The sequence below is a fragment of the Palaemon carinicauda genome, unplaced genomic scaffold (genome assembly GCF_036898095.1).
Source record: "Palaemon carinicauda isolate YSFRI2023 unplaced genomic scaffold, ASM3689809v2 scaffold402, whole genome shotgun sequence".
Lineage (NCBI taxonomy): Eukaryota > Metazoa > Arthropoda > Malacostraca > Decapoda > Palaemonidae > Palaemon > Palaemon carinicauda.
The window spans coordinates 94,676-112,613 of NW_027171654.1; the positions used below are offsets into that span (position 1 = coordinate 94,676).

The window sequence follows — 17,938 nt, forward strand, 5'->3', positions numbered from 1 at the left end:
TCGCTGGTGTGGGAGCCAATGTAGAATTGGTTCCTCAATGGCTAGGTGGAGCAATCGCTGGTATGGGAGCCAATGTAGAATTGGTTCCTCAATGGCTAGGTGGAGCAATCGCTGGTGTGGGAGCCAATGTAGAATTGGTTCCTCAATGGCTAGGTGGAGCAATCGCTGGTGTGGGAGCCAATGTAGAATTGGTTCCTCAATGGCTAGGTGGAGCAATCGCTGGTGTGGGAGCCAATGTAGAATTGGTTCCTCAATGGCTAGGTGGAGCAATCGCTGGTGTGGGAGCCAATGTAGAATTGGTTCCTCAATGGCTAGGTGGAGCAATCGCTGGTGTGGGAGCCAATGTAGAATTGGTTCCTCAATGGCTAGGTGGAGCAATCGCTGGTGTGGGAGCCAATGTAGAATTGGTTCCTCAATGGCTAGGTGGAGCAATCGCTGGTGTGGGAGCCAATGTAGAATTGGTTCCTCAATGGCTAGGTGGAGCAATCGCTGGTGTGGGAGCCAATGTAGAATTGGTTCCTCAATGGCTAGGTGGAGCAATCGCTGGTGTGGGAGCCAATGTAGAATTGGTTCCTCAATGGCTAGGTGGAGCAATCGCTGGTGTGGGAGCCAATGTAGAATTGGTTCCTCAATGGCTAGGTGGAGCAATCGCTGGTGTGGGAGCCAATGTAGAATTGGTTCCTCAATGGCTAGGTGGAGCAATCGCTGGTGTGGGAGCCAATGTAGAATTGGTTCCTCAATGGCTAGGTGGAGCAATCGCTGGTGTGGGAGCCAATGTAGAATTGGTTCCTCAATGGCTAGGTGGAGCAATCGCTGGTGTGGGAGCCAATGTAGAATTGGTTCCTCAATGGCTAGGTGGAGCAATCGCTGGTGTGGGAGCCAATGTAGAATTGGTTCCTCAATGGCTAGGTGGAGCAATCGCTGGTGTGGGAGCCAATGTAGAATTGGTTCCTCAATGGCTAGGTGGAGCAATCGCTGGTGTGGGAGCCAATGTAGAATTGGTTCCTCAATGGCTAGGTGGAGCAATCGCTGGTGTGGGAGCCAATGTAGAATTGGTTCCTCAATGGCTAGGTGGAGCAATCGCTGGTGTGGGAGCCAATGTAGAATTGGTTCCTCAATGGCTAGGTGGAGCAATCGCTGGTGTGGGAGCCAATGTAGAATTGGTTCCTCAATGGCTAGGTGGAGCAATCGCTGGTGTGGGAGCCAATGTAGAATTGGTTCCTCAATGGCTAGGTGGAGCAATCGCTGGTGTGGGAGCCAATGTAGAATTGGTTCCTCAATGGCTAGGTGGAGCAATCGCTGGTGTGGGAGCCAATGTAGAATTGGTTCCTCAATGGCTAGGTGGAGCAATCGCTGGTGTGGGAGCCAATGTAGAATTGGTTCCTCAATGGCTAGGTGGAGCAATCGCTGGTGTGGGAGCCAATGTAGAATTGGTTCCTCAATGGCTAGGTGGAGCAATCGCTGGTGTGGGAGCCAATGTAGAATTGGTTCCTCAATGGCTAGGTGGAGCAATCGCTGGTGTGGGAGCCAATGTAGAATTGGTTCCTCAATGGCTAGGTGGAGCAATCGCTGGTGTGGGAGCCAATGTAGAATTGGTTCCTCAATGGCTAGGTGGAGCAATCGCTGGTGTGGGAGCCAATGTAGAATTGGTTCCTCAATGGCTAGGTGGAGCAATCGCTGGTGTGGGAGCCAATGTAGAATTGGTTCCTCAATGGCTAGGTGGAGCAATCGCTGGTGTGGGAGCCAATGTAGAATTGGTTCCTCAATGGCTAGGTGGAGCAATCGCTGGTGTGGGAGCCAATGTAGAATTGGTTCCTCAATGGCTAGGTGGAGCAATCGCTGGTGTGGGAGCCAATGTAGAATTGGTTCCTCAATGGCTAGGTGGACCAATCGCTGGTGTGGGAGCCAATGTAGAATTGGTTCCTCAATGGCTAGGTGGACCAATCGCTGGTGTGGGAGCCAATGTAGAATTGGTTCCTCAATGGCTAGGTGGACCAATCGCTGGTGTGGGAGCCAATGTAGAATTGGTTCCTCAATGGCTAGGTGGAGCAATCGCTGGTGTGGGAGCCAATGTAGAATTGGTTCCTCAATGGCTAGGTGGACCAATCGCTGGTGTGGGAGCCAATGTAGAATTGGTTCCTCAATGGCTAGGTGGACCAAACGCTGGTGTGGGAGCCAATGTAGAATTGGTTCCTCAATGGCTAGGTGGACCAAACGCTGGTGTGGGAGCCAATGTAGAATTGGTTCCTCAATGGCTAGGTGGAGCAATCGCTGGTGTGGGAGCCAATGTAGAATTGGTTCCTCAATGGCTAGGTGGAGCAATCGCTGGTGTGGGAGCCAATGTAGAATTGGTTCCTCAATGGCTAGGTGGAGCAATCGCTGGTGTGGGAGCCAATGTAGAATTGGTTCCTCAATGGCTAGGTGGAGCAATCGCTGGTGTGGGAGCCAATGTAGAATTGGTTCCTCAATGGCTAGGTGGAGCAATCGCTGGTGTGGGAGCCAATGTAGAATTGGTTCCTCAATGGCTAGGTGGAGCAATCGCTGGTGTGGGAGCCAATGTAGAATTGGTTCCTCAATGGCTAGGTGGAGCAATCGCTGGTGTGGGAGCCAATGTAGAATTGGTTCCTCAATGGCTAGGTGGAGCAATCGCTGGTGTGGGAGCCAATGTAGAATTGGTTCCTCAATGGCTAGGTGGAGCAATCGCTGGTGTGGGAGCCAATGTAGAATTGGTTCCTCAATGGCTAGGTGGAGCAATCGCTGGTGTGGGAGCCAATGTAGAATTGGTTCCTCAATGGCTAGGTGGAGCAATCGCTGGTGTGGGAGCCAATGTAGAATTGGTTCCTCAATGGCTAGGTGGAGCAATCGCTGGTGTGGGAGCCAATGTAGAATTGGTTCCTCAATGGCTAGGTGGAGCAATCGCTGGTGTGGGAGCCAATGTAGAATTGGTTCCTCAATGGCTAGGTGGAGCAATCGCTGGTGTGGGAGCCAATGTAGAATTGGTTCCTCAATGGCTAGGTGGAGCAATCGCTGGTGTGGGAGCCAATGTAGAATTGGTTCCTCAATGGCTAGGTGGAGCAATCGCTGGTGTGGGAGCCAATGTAGAATTGGTTCCTCAATGGCTAGGTGGAGCAATCGCTGGTGTGGGAGCCAATGTAGAATTGGTTCCTCAATGGCTAGGTGGAGCAATCGCTGGTGTGGGAGCCAATGTAGAATTGGTTCCTCAATGGCTAGGTGGAGCAATCGCTGGTGTGGGAGCCAATGTAGAATTGGTTCCTCAATGGCTAGGTGGAGCAATCGCTGGTGTGGGAGCCAATGTAGAATTGGTTCCTCAATGGCTAGGTGGAGCAATCGCTGGTGTGGGAGCCAATGTAGAATTGGTTCCTCAATGGCTAGGTGGAGCAATCGCTGGTGTGGGAGCCAATGTAGAATTGGTTCCTCAATGGCTAGGTGGAGCAATCGCTGGTGTGGGAGCCAATGTAGAATTGGTTCCTCAATGGCTAGGTGGAGCAATCGCTGGTGTGGGAGCCAATGTAGAATTGGTTCCTCAATGGCTAGGTGGAGCAATCGCTGGTGTGGGAGCCAATGTAGAATTGGTTCCTCAATGGCTAGGTGGAGCAATCGCTGGTGTGGGAGCCAATGTAGAATTGGTTCCTCAATGGCTAGGTGGAGCAATCGCTGGTGTGGGAGCCAATGTAGAATTGGTTCCTCAATGGCTAGGTGGAGCAATCGCTGGTGTGGGAGCCAATGTAGAATTGGTTCCTCAATGGCTAGGTGGAGCAATCGCTGGTGTGGGAGCCAATGTAGAATTGGTTCCTCAATGGCTAGGTGGAGCAATCGCTGGTGTGGGAGCCAATGTAGAATTGGTTCCTCAATGGCTAGGTGGAGCAATCGCTGGTGTGGGAGCCAATGTAGAATTGGTTCCTCAATGGCTAGGTGGAGCAATCGCTGGTGTGGGAGCCAATGTAGAATTGGTTCCTCAATGGCTAGGTGGAGCAATCGCTGGTGTGGGAGCCAATGTAGAATTGGTTCCTCAATGGCTAGGTGGAGCAATCGCTGGTGTGGGAGCCAATGTAGAATTGGTTCCTCAATGGCTAGGTGGAGCAATCGCTGGTGTGGGAGCCAATGTAGAATTGGTTCCTCAATGGCTAGGTGGAGCAATCGCTGGTGTGGGAGCCAATGTAGAATTGGTTCCTCAATGGCTAGGTGGAGCAATCGCTGGTGTGGGAGCCAATGTAGAATTGGTTCCTCAATGGCTAGGTGGAGCAATCGCTGGTGTGGGAGCCAATGTAGAATTGGTTCCTCAATGGCTAGGTGGAGCAATCGCTGGTGTGGGAGCCAATGTAGAATTGGTTCCTCAATGGCTAGGTGGAGCAATCGCTGGTGTGGGAGCCAATGTAGAATTGGTTCCTCAATGGCTAGGTGGAGCAATCGCTGGTGTGGGAGCCAATGTAGAATTGGTTCCTCAATGGCTAGGTGGAGCAATCGCTGGTGTGGGAGCCAATGTAGAATTGGTTCCTCAATGGCTAGGTGGAGCAATCGCTGGTGTGGGAGCCAATGTAGAATTGGTTCCTCAATGGCTAGGTGGAGCAATCGCTGGTGTGGGAGCCAATGTAGAATTGGTTCCTCAATGGCTAGGTGGAGCAATCGCTGGTGTGGGAGCCAATGTAGAATTGGTTCCTCAATGGCTAGGTGGAGCAATCGCTGGTGTGGGAGCCAATGTAGAACTGGTTCCTCAATGGCTAGGTGGAGCAATCACTGGTGTGGGAGCCAATGTAGAACTGGTTCCTCAATGGCTAGGTGGAGCAATCACTGGTGTGGGAGCCAATGTAGAATTGGTTCCTCAATGGCTAGGTGGAGCAATCACTGGTGTGGGAGCCAATGTAGAATTGGTTCCTCAATGGCTAGGCAAGATTAAGATTATATTCAAATCCAATCGGATGTTTTTGGTTATACTAGAGTATCTGCATTACTTTCCTCCATTTGCTGAAACAAATATTCAGTGTTATCAGCATACTTCAGCCCCAATTTCTGCACAGCCATAAGGTTTGGTTACCAATATATGATTCTCATATGGCAAATAGTCAGCTGATTGTTGAGGACTCCAAGAGGAAGAAGTTTTGATATAGAAGCTATCAGAAAGGCAAGCACGAACCATCAGGGGAAAAGGCAGTCTGAAGCTATGGTATGAACTGAAAACCAAAGCCTAGGGGATGAACAACTTCAGAGACTGAAAGATAGGTATCCAGATGCAAGAATCCTTCAGGTTCACCAAGCGAGAGAAGTCTGGTTTTTGTCGGTAGGTCGTACAGTATTTGCCACAATCATTCGAATGGAAAGAAATTCAGTCATCCGGCTGCTGTCGACTTCATCTGAAGAGTTTCTGTTAAGGCCTGTGGAACTGCCTGGAGTGGAAGGCATTCTAGTGTCTCTCTCTCTCTCTACCCCTTGCTTTACCATCAGGATCCAAAGGAACACCAGTAAAGTAACGTCGAGTCAAAAACGTCCTTGCCTTCTGCCTGTTTGGGACTGTCGAGCTTTGGGTTGTGAAGTATATGGCTGCACCCAACAAAATGTCGAGGAAGCCACTGCTACACTGATCCTGAAAGTGGCTTTCAAGGTAGATTCAGAGCCCGAGATGTGCCCTTTGTGCCCGAGTCTTGCACTGGGTCCCTGTTTTCAGTGCTGCAATCGCTGAATTGATGGACAGCGGTGATGGAGTCACCGAAGAGTCTCATGAATGTCTCGAGACAGGAGAGGGATGTCGGCTCGGTCTCGTAGCAGCGAGAACACTTGTAAATGCCAAACCCCTTCCATGGTGTGGGAGACTTTCGATATCCAAAGCATACTACAGGAGGGAAGTGGTAAGGCTATGTCGAAGACGGATTTCTTGGTGGGTAAATAAGATATTGTTACAATGGGATAAATTTGACTGAACCAAAGCAATGAGGGCAATAAGAAAAACAAAGCTGTAAGGTTTGTATATAAAAATACCCCATCAGACATGAGAGCAAAGGCCCAAATGGTTCATAAAGTCTGTACTACTCCACGCAGCAGAAAATATAAGCCATTTGAAAGAGCGTGACAATAAGAGATTCAAAATCAAGGTGAGGATGGAAGGTTATATTAAGATGAAGAACTTACAATATGATGTGGTTCAGTTGCTGGATAAGAGATGGTTTGGACTAGTATTGAGAATCGAAGAGAAACAGAGTTGCAGTCTATTACAAGAAAGTACTTGGACAAGAACCAGTAGAAGGTCAAGGAGATCAATGTAAAATAGGCAGAGATGGAGACCTTGACTTGATCGAAGTTTAGGTAGCTTCGAAATCGAACAGAACAAAGAAGGCAAGAGCTCATCTTGTGTGATTTCACTAGGAGGAAATACCAAGTGATAACGCTGATGAAAACGATGAAGGCAAACCAGCCCATAAACACGTGTATAAGTATTTCAGTCCTTATATCTTATATCTTCCCTTTACTTCCTCAGCAATTTTGAAACATTCATACAGTGAAGAATGTCCTGTAGAGTACAAAAATCATGCATCGCAAAACCAAACTTCAACACCACAGAAATATAGTTTTAAAATTTAAAGCTTTATATTTTCTGTGCACTTTCATCTTTCCTTCATCAACTCTTCACTCCCTCTCCTTTGAGAATATACTTTAAGACATTTTCCAGTCAGGGAAGAAAATAAAACATATCTTTGACTTGGCCAATCTTGATAACTTTAATTCTTCAGAAAATCAAGACCATTAATTTCCTTTACATCAAATATTAGATTTATTCCTTCTTACCCAAGAACATTTATGTTTATCCACCTTCTTCCCACAAAGTTAAGGGCAGGTTACTGCATTACACGTAGCAGAGAACTAGGCATCCATTCTTAAGATGTTCCTCATATTTACTAGCAAATCAAATCCCATCACATTTAAAACTAAATTTCAAAAGGACTTTACAGAAGCCGGAAATGGCTATTAAAATCCTGACGAGGTCGCTATAACTAAAGACAGGTGGCGTGGAAACTCATATCCTACGTGTCACTGACACACCAGCCTTTGATCTTGGGCATGAAACATGCGAGGTGGTCGAGTCAATAAGTGTACCTCCAAGAACTCTCTGTATAATGTAGTAAGGGAAAACTAGAAATTACAGTACTTTCAAAATACGGTAGTGTCGTCGTCGTCGTCGCCCACTCGTGTCCGAGTATTGGGTTCTGTCGTTAGCCATCAGCCTCCTATCTAGAGATGAAGAAGGGTGGAGGAAACGACAAAATGGCAGTAGCTGGGTATATTGTTTTGGGTGGTCGTGGCTTTGCAACGGCCACGCACACACACTTGGCCCACATCGTTTTCACCGCGGCTCAAGACATATGAGACAGGCGGCTTCTCCGATGTTGGTTGCATCGGGCTGCCGGGTTCTGGTTATGTCAAGGCCCACCTTGTTGCCTGCCCGATAGGCATTGCCCTCTTCCGCCGGTGCTGGGAAGCTCCGCCGTTGGGGTCTTGTTTGGTTTGGTTTGGTTTGATTTTGGAGTATTCCTTCTCCTAGCCTTTGCCTATCTGAAATAAAGGAGAAGGCCTATAGGGGTCCAGTCTTGGTCTGGTCTCTCAGAACTGGCCTTAGCGGAATGGTTGAGCCTGCCAGGGTGGATAAACTACCCCACCACCATTGCCCAGCCCATCATTGAGACACTCAAGCCCCTCTACTGCAGCAAAGTGCTGAACCATCAGAGGGGACAGTACTGTACATACAAGAATACAAACCATTATATTTTAACAGGAGACTCTTCACTGGGAAGGAGAAAGTCTCTATGAACTAAAATCCGACTGGTTTAACTTTCCCGGGAAATGTCGGAGCACCTGGTCCTGTATAGTAGCGAAGGGGATGATACCTGCCAACCTACCGACAGCCAGTGCATGGGGGTAATACATGCGCTAGGTTAGGCCCATACCAAGAGTAAATGGTAATAGGACATAAAACCTTTAAAATGCCAACCGAAATGAAGGACCTAAAGGGAGCAATTGAATTTAAGAAGAAACTAAAGACATTACTTTTCACAAGATTATATGATTTGGAAGATGCTACAATCAAAGAATTGTATAAGTTATAGTGAAAATGTTTCGTTAGATGATTAATACGGACCCGCCCGAGAAGTAGTTCACTCGACTTCAGTGGAGGGTTGGACTTAAACCCAAAACAAGTAGGTAAGCAAATATAGGATATGTAGTACAAATGTATACTCGTCTAAAATAGGTTCGAATACCTTCGATTCATCTGTCTATGAGGATGGGGGAAACTCTTGACGCATCTCGTCTGCAAAAAAAAAAAAAAAAGGCTTACTCTTATGAAACTCCCAGCTCATATAGTCCTATTTGGTAACGTCCTTGACTGGTGATCACCAGACTGGGGTTCGAGTCCCTCTCAAACTCGTTAGTTCCTTTGATTGCTGCAAACTCGTTAGTTCCTTTGATTGCTGCAACCTCACCCTCCTTGTGAGCTAAGGTTGGGGGGGTTTGGAGGAGCCTATAGGTCTATCTGCTGAGTCATCAGCAGCCATTGTCCTGCTTGCTAGGGCAATGTCACTGTCCCTTGCCTCTGCCATTCATGAGCGACCTTTAAACCTTTAATTGCTGAGGAAGACTTAGTACCCCTAATTTGCCTAAGTTGGACCTCCTACACCTTAGCCGGTTGATGTATAGGCAAGACTAGTGGTCTCGTAAAGCCGTAAAGATATGAGTGCTCTTCGATACTTTCTCTTTATCCAGCCAGTGCTAAGAAAAATCTTTGGTGCTCAGGCACAAAGCACCTAGTCTTCTTTAAATAGCACTGTGGGGCCCCGGAGAACAGAGAAGCAAGTCCTTCTGATGCCCTCTAGATAACTACCAAGAAGAAAAGAATACGGATTCAAACCTGGCATCGTGGGAGCTGGATCTTGGCCATGATCTCGGGAACCAGCTAAGGAGACGGTTTCATCTTTCAAAAGGACTAGTGGCATACAAGAAGTTAAAAGCTTGCCAACAAAGTTAAAAGCATGCAAACAAAGTTAAAAACATGTAAGAAAAGTAAAAATATGTCAGCAACGTTAAAAGCATGTTAGCAAAGTTAAAAGCTTGCCAATAAAGTTAAAAGCATGCCAACAAATTTAAAACCAAGTTAAAATCATGCCAACAAAGTAAAAAACAAGTTATAATCCTGCCAACAAAGTTAAAAGCTTGCCAACAAAGTTGAAAAGCTTGCCAACATAGTTAAAAGCTTGCCAATAAAATTAAAAAGCTTGCCAAAGTTAAAAAGCTTGCCAACTCTCTTCTGTAAAGCTAAGGTAGCTGAAAAAGTGACTAGATCTTTGTCAGACAATCATCTCAATGACTTGTATGGGACAGGCATATGAGACTTTGGACACTGGTAACATCCTACTCCAAGCCCAGATGTCCCACTATGGGAACGACTACTTGAATATCCTCATGGACAGACAATTCCAACAAAGAGTATAGGTATACAGCATGTACATCCCTCAGTCGGAAGACTTTGCTCTAAGTTGAGCAGTTAGCCTTTCCGGCCACGACTATGAGGAGTGTTCGTGGACAAGCAAGTTCATGATCTGTGTTAATAAAGTACTATTGAAGAAGCATAGCTCCCTTTTACAGCACCAATTGCAGAATATGGTCCACTTCCTAGGAAGACCACTACGCAAGCCCATCACAGGCCCTCGACATCTCCATAGTAGTCCCTTTTGATAAGCTTTTTGCTCAGAGGGCATAATGTACAGTCTCCAACCGTGAAGTGCAAATTATTTCATGGATTGAAGGTACAGTACAGTACAGTACTTCTAAAGTTGCAGTCGACAGAAAAGCGAGTTCCAGGAGATACTTCTTTCAGAAACCAAACTAAACATCCTATTAGATTGAGATTCCACTTGTGGTCATTTGGGAGCCAAGGTCCTCCCGACACCTGACGAGATCCATACTTGGCTGATCTGACAGGCAAATCAGGTTGAACAGGGGAAATGCGTAAGAGTGCAGGCAATCTCATGGGTAATGGACGGCAGCCTCGAACTCTTCCCAATGTTTTGAAATGGAGAAACAGAACACAAGGAGAATCTTGTTTAGCCATATGGTGAGCAGGTCAATCATCTTTGATCCCCAGAGTAAATAGCATTTCCATCTCAGATGAAAGGGACCACTGCAAACTCACAACCTTCACCTTGTGACTGGGCTTTTGGAGAGCAGGTCAATCATCTTTGATCCCCAGAGTAAATAGCATTTGTATCTCACAAGAAGGGTATCGCTGCGAACTCACAACCTTCACCTTGTGACTGGGCTTGTTGGCTAGATCATTCGTCTTGTCAGAAATGAAGCTTGTTGACAGATTTACACCTACTTTGTCAAATCACAAAGACTGTAAAAGACAATCTAGCTTCGCTCATTGTTGTATGCTGTGACTGTACTGTCGAGTTGTCGCTCGAAGAACATGGAGTGCTCAATCAAACTATAGGAAAGCTTGTAGTATGCATTTCCAATTGGTTAACCCTTTTACCCCCAAAGGACGTACTGGTACGTTCCACAAAACACATCCCTTTACCCCCATGGACGTACCGGTACGTCCTTGCAAAAAAATGCTATAAAATTTTTTTATTTCATATTTTTGATAATTTTTTGAGAAAATTCAGGCATTTTCCAAGAGAATGAGACCAACCTGACCTCTCTATGACAAAAACTAAGGCTGTTAGAGCAATTTAAAAAAAATATATACTGCAAAATGTGCTGGGAAAAAAATAACCCCCTGGGGGTTAAGGGTTGGAAATTTCCAAATAGCCTGGGGGTAAAAGGGTTAATATGCAGGACCATTTTTCCTGGGATCCACATCCCTGAAGAGCTTAATCCCTCAGGTGCATTTCCCATCTCTTCCTGGAAACGTCTGCGATTAGAGGCACCTTCGAAGGTTGAGAGGAACATCCTTAGCTAGGTTTTCATTGTTCAACCACCAGGAAAGATCATCTTGCATCTACTACATGACTGGAACAAAAATAGGAAGGGCGACTGCTGACAAGCGAAGCTTCAGACACCATAGAAGAGATTGCTAGGAGACGCTAATGTGGAAAGAATTTCTCCAACGAAGATGTCCTCGAAGACATTAACACCGACGAGCAGGGAGTTCTCGATTGGGAGTGAGTGGGAGTGGGAGCATCGCCTCTCCGAACATACCAATGTGATCCAATGTAATCAGCTACTTCATGCTCTGTTAGGGTGTTAGACAAAGGCGAGGCAGAAAAGGAAGAGGAACTTGAAGTTCCATCAGTGTCACTTAGGGGCCGAAAGTGATGACACTCATATGACCTAAGAGATCCTAGGAACTCCATGAAGAGCAAGCACTGCCAAGTGCTATGCTTTTAGAGAAAATCATAGTTTAACATGGGACAGCATTTCTATAGAAAAAAATTTTCCTGCAGTAAAGTGTGCTAATGAATTTTTACTTTTTTTCAAGCCGCAAATAAGCTGTTTTCCTGTTATTCCAGGTCTAAGACCTAGCTGGGGAAAGCCCCTAGACACCCCTTCCTAGGTCACAGACCTAGCTGGGGGCAAGCCCACCGGACAGGCCCCCTTTCCCGGCCCGGTCACAATCCTTAAAAGTAAATCAGAGATAATGATCTACCTTTTTATCCTTTACCATATATGCACTATCACTAACATACACAGGGTCCTAAAAATAATAATTACAAATAAGGATTTACTAACAAATGAGAAATAACTCGGGAGCATAGAATGCCAATACTTTATGTAATTTTTCTTGGATTTATTATGCGGCCCAGAGAACATCCCCGTGTTGTTCTATAATTATACCAGTTCTTGTGGCTTTCCGGCTAAAGTGGCCGACAAGAACGAGACGACACAAATAAAATTAAACTAGGCAGCAGGAGACACTACTTCCCAAGGGAATTAACAGTAACAAGAATGCTGTTGAATATTCCTCAGACACAACAAACTACCAATTATTTAAAATTAAACACAAAGATTAAAATAGCCAGCCGACGGCACTGGGAGTGCGTCTGCTCTCCGGCAGCCGAAAGCAAGAGTGAGAGCTCCGTGGTCTGTTGAGTGGGCGGGGCTCTCCCTCCACCAGGAAGTAACTATTCCTAAAATATTTTATTTTTCCTTATTTCCTTTCCTTACTGGGCTATTTTCCCTGTTCGGGCCCCTGGAATTGTAGCATCCTGCTTTTCCAACTAGGGTTGCAGCTTAGCATTTAATAATAATAATAATAATAATAATAATAATAATAATAATAATAATAATAATACCACCTCGGTAAAAGTTTCAATGGCCGTATCCAGTTTTGCTGAAAGCATAAGAGTGTATTCGTGTAAGTACAGATTGTATTTGAAACTAATAAAAATCATTTTAACCCTTTTACCCCCAATGGACGTACCGGTGCGTTTCACAAAACTCATCCCTTTAGCCCCCATGGACGTACTGGTACGTCCTTGCAAAAAACTGCTATTTACATTTTTTTTTGCTTATTCTTGATAACTTTGAGAAATTTCAGCATTTTCCAAAAGATTGAGACCAACCTGACCTCTCTATGACGAGAATTAAGGCTGTTAGAGCAATTTTAAAAATATATATTGCAAAATGTGCTTGAAAAAAAAAATGCCTGGGGGTTAAGGGTTGGAAAATTCCAAAACACTCATCCCTTTAGCCCCCTGGACCTACTGGTACGTCCTTGCAAAAAACTGCTATTTTCATTTTTTTTTTGCATATTTTTGATAAATTTATGAGAAACTTCAGGCATTTTCCAAAAGATTGAGACCAACCTGACCTCTCTATGACGAAAATTAAGGCTGTTAGAGCAATTTAAAAAATATATATTGCAAAATGTGCTTGAAAAAAAACAAAAAAAACGTCTGGGGGTTAAGGGTTGGAAAGTTCCAAAAAACTCATCTCTTTAGCCCCCTGGACCTATTGGTACGTCCTTGCAAAAAACTGCTATTTACATTCTTTTTTTGCATATTTTTGATAACTTTATGAGAAACTTCAGGCATTTTCCAAAAGTATGAGACCAACCTGACCTCTCTATGACAAAAATTAAGGCTGTTAGAGCAATTCAAAATATATATATTGCAAAATGTGCTTGAAAAAAAAAAATGCCTGGGGGTTAAGGGTTGGAAAGTTCCAAATAGCCGGGGGGGGTATAAGGGTTAAGAGATATGAGATGTTCCTGTTATACTTTTGGGAGTTTTAAATGATTTTGATGACAACCATCGAAACTCTTATTCTTAAAGTTATAGTGAAAAGATGCCTCAGACACAATTAGTCATTTCTGAAAAACCCAATTTTACATGGAAAACAAATATAAGGATACGACCTAACATCAAATGCCGTATCATTACGTACTTGGGGGTTCGTGTTCCCCACACGACACACAGGATGCCGGGTAAAATTCCTTATCTAAACAATAATCCTTTCAGAGAAAATAAGAAATGTGGTGTAGGCCAGTTTTAGGCATCTTACAAAATTTTCAGTGTCGAAAACCCTATTTTCAAGTTGAAGAAATTTCGGAGCCTTTGTAGGGTGACAGCCAGGTCCTGTAGAAAACGGGAATATTCTGAACTGTGGCCGTCGTTCTAAAAAGGATTTTGGCGGGAGAAGCTAACTTAAAAAACCCACCTAACCTATGCTAAAAGCCGTATCCTTTCCCAGGGGGGCTTCGCCCCCCCCCCCCGGACCCCCCCTTACACAACAGTTTCCTTACCTACAAGTACGACGGGAGAAGCTAACTTAAAAACCCCACCTAACCTATGCTAAAAGCCGTGTCCTTAACCAGGGGGGGCTGTGCCCCCCCGCCCCCCCCCCCCCCCCTTACACAACATATTTAAGATCCGTAGACCATTTCCAAACGTTTTTATTCTATACAAGATAACAGTCGGAGCGATAATAAGCAAATTAGGACGCTTGGCCGTAGCGCTACAAACTACCCGAAATTTCCAAATAATATTCAGCTCTTCTGTAAAATTACCCTTACGACATCCGAATAATGTTCGGGTAAAATCATACAACTTGATAAATACTAATCAACACACATAAGCGTCCACCCTGGATCACCCAGTTGCTGAAGTACTGTCAACCTGTTCACTGAAGTATTTTAAGGAGTTTTCTATACCTTCAACCATATACTTCCCTCCAGAATTGGCAACAAAAGCAAAGGGGCCTACTGTATCTCCGTTTCAGAGAATAAATCTGCCCTTTCAATATCCTTATCATAGGAGGGTTTGGACATTTATCCTTCTCCAATGGATTATTAACCCTTTACCCCCATGAACGTACCGGTACGTCCTTGTAAAAAAATGCTATAAAATTATTTTTTTCATATTTTTGATCATTTTTTTTGAGAAAATTCAGGCATTTTCCAAGAGAATAAGACCAACCTGACCTCTCTATGACAAAAATTAAGGCTGTTAGAGCAATTTAAAAAAAATATACTACAAAATGTGCTGGGAAAAAAATAACCCCTTGGGGGTTAAGGGTTGGAAATTTCCAAATAGCCTGGGGGTGAAAGGGTTCATACAGTATCCAATTCCTCCTCTTCTATTAGAATATAAAAATCACAAGCAAAGGAACGCACGGGTAAACACCGAAGATGCTATGAAAGGAGTGACGTGGTTGGCGTGGGTGGAGATGGTGGTAGTAGCAATCAGTAGTGGATGTAGAACGGCACCTCGTGGTAACGGGGATATTTGAAGGGGAGATATCTAAATGGCACGAGACCTCTGGTGGTGGTTTTCACGCCCAAGTTACTATGTACCGACACCTATTTAGGTGAGCGAGCTGGATTCATCCCTGGCGTTCCTATGCAACTTTTTTCTCTAGTAATACATAGCAGTTATATACCTTAGAAATGATGCTAAAGGAGCATTTCACTGGGCGGCACAGGTCTCTCGCCCAGAAATAGATTTTTCCTTTGTCAAAATCCCTTTTTTGTTAAGAAATACACATCCTCTTTGGTAAACTCGTTATGAAAAAAAGTTAGGTCTTGAATTATTTCAACACTAGAGGGCACTCAGTAGTGCGCAGACCTCCTCCGTGGCCGTTTATTTCACGACCTTTTTTCGACCTTGACATTGATCTTTTGACCTTAACATGTAATAATTGGGGTGGATTTCACACACTCATATATGAACCAAGTTTGAAGTCTTTGATAACGATGTCAACACTTACGGCTGATTACATGAATTGGAAATTTTGCTTGACCGTGACCTGGACCTTTGACCTACCAAATTTAATAATTTCCAGCTTTATGCATAAAAATTAATACCTGCAAGTTTCACTACTCTACGATTAAAATTGAGGCCTGGAAGCCGTTCACAAACACACACACAGGGACTTAAAAATAACCTCCTTCCAACTTTGTTGGTGGAGGTAAAAAAAAGCATAAATTTGAATTATTACAAACTTAAAAGTAAGCATACTGAATAAAAACACCTGGTGGCCCATTAGTATGCATTTAACCCTTTCACCCCCAAAAGGACGTACTGGTATGTTTCACAAAACTCATCCCTTTACCCCCATGGACGTACCGGTACGTCCCTGCAAAAAAATGCTATTTAAATTTTTTTTTTTTTGATAATTTTTTGAGAAAATTCAGGCATTTTCCAAGAGAATGAGACCAACCTGACCTCTCTATGATAAAAATTAAGGCTGTTAGAGCAATTTGAAAAAATACTGCAAAATGTGCTTGAATAAAAAATAACCCCTGGGGGTTAAGAGTTGGAAATTTCCAAATAGCCTGGGGGTAAAAGGGTTAAAACACTTACATATGCCGAGTGCATTACCAAATAATGTTCCTGCGCACCTTCTATGAGAGTAAACATATGGTGATGATGGTTTGAAACTGTCATTCAAAACCATATACTTCATATCACGTTGAGGGCGCTACCGCTACCAATTAGATCACAGTAAATAACAGATTTTGAGCGAAGCGAAAAATCTATTTTAGGGTTATTTTTGGGTTATTTACCCAAGGAAGCTACCAAAAAGGAACCTTCCTTCCATCAGGACGCCATGGCTTGAGCCCAAAAATGGTATAACACGGGCAACACTTATCAGCTTACACGGATATCTCAAGGTCCACCTCGCCTAACTTACCTCAGAGATGGGGAGACTTCACCCCAAATCCCTTAACTTACTTTAACCGACTTATCTGTAGGACTCCACATTCCTATTAATTAGTTGTCTAGCATTTCTCAGCCATAGTACATAAATATCTTAATTTTTACAAGCATGGCCAGGGCCAACAATTAATGGTAACATTACAGTAGTGTCCTACCAAGCGGCATTACCGCTTGCCAGTATATAGGAGCTTGATATTTTTTACACGAGCGAAGCGAACATACGGCAGAGCAAAAACCTTTAGATTTCAGTAATATTTCAATAGGGCCAAATGGTTTTTGCTCCGCCGTGAGCTCGCTTCGCCTGCAAAATATAAAAACATCAAGCTCCTTGGTACTAGCAAGGGGTAATAGCTGGGTGGGACTCTACCGAAATATTACCCTGTTAATTCCCACATGTTAGATTAGCCTAGCATCAAGTAATATAGCAATTTGATAGTTAAATTTCATTATTTCAAAAAAGAAAATTGGACATTCATGATTTTGAAGAAGGAATTAATGTATAAACTAAATTTTGGGTGATAAATATAACAAATAAAGTGGATTTCTACGAAATATATTAGTACAATTTAATGAAAGAATTTAAACACGCTATCTAATTCAGCTACTGGCTTATTCATGTTTTGTCTATATAAAATTTTTCCTTTACATGAAATACTGAAATAATAAGATATATAGAAACTTACCAAAGAGAAAGCAGGTTAAATATACGATTTACTACGTCACAATATTAAAAACTTGACTAATATCTTCTAAACGTGGACCTTCTACTGTGACGTAATACAATGTTTACATTTGCCAAGGAGTCTGGAGTACCAAGAATATTATTCTTCTTACTTTTAAGTTTCTTCGTCTTCAGGTTTAACATAAAAATTTTAATTGTACATGGATAAAAAAGTTAATTTATAGAATATCTCTGTTTTCTTGATTGCATAATACCTCAATTTATTGATTTGTATAAGAATTTACTATGTTATTATCTTAAGTTTCCTACACATGTGCATTTCTTGATTTATTGTATAGGCCTACATGTTGAATCTCTCTGATTTCTTGGTTCCATAATACCTCAATTTATTGATTTGTATAAGAATTTACTATGTTATTATCTTAAGTTTCCTACACATGTGCATTTCTTGATTTCTTATATAGTAGCCCTACATGTTCTGTCTTTTCTGAAAAAAAAAAATGGCAAATTTGACGTTTGAAGGGCTTTCTGATTCAAATATCTCATATGTTTCCTCAAATATATGTACTGAAATGATTACTAACCTGTTTTAGAAAGATTTTTATCATTTTGATTATAAGAATTGTGTGAGGAAACAGATCCAACATTTTTTTTTAAAGTTCATATCTTTTAACTTGAAAAGATGAATTAATAGCAGAGCCTTGTAAAATAATCTCAGAGATGATGATGATGATAATTTACAAATTTTTGACTTTAAAAAGGCTGTATGGATTAAAAAACTCTAAATTTATCTAAATATTTGCCTGAAGAAAACCAGGTGTGGCAAATTAGTCCCAAGTCTTTAATATATATATATATATATATATATATATATATAAGTTTAGTTCTGTGCTCAACTGTATTGAGCATAGACCTATGAAAATTCAAGTAATATTCTCGAATATAGCAGAAAATTGCTTGACCAGCATGAGACATTGACAATGTTCGCTTTGACATAACCCCTCTTGCGTACATTGGTCAACATCTTACGGCCCACAGAAGGCTTTATTCTTCTCACCTTGCTACACTTGTAGTCTCCTATTCTATTAGGGTA

General features: G+C 43.2%; 1 long non-coding RNA gene across 1 annotated transcript in view; it reads right to left on the reverse strand.

Moving 5' to 3' along the window:
• LOC137636839 (uncharacterized) overlaps positions 1–17,606 on the reverse strand; it is a 34,301-nt gene extending 16,695 nt beyond the window's left edge. Inside the window, exon 1 of the long non-coding RNA XR_011043245.1 lies at positions 16,847–17,606. This is a non-coding gene — a long non-coding RNA (uncharacterized lncRNA). The remainder of the gene's footprint in view (positions 1–16,846) is intronic.
• Between the last annotated feature and the right edge of the window lie 332 nt (positions 17,607–17,938).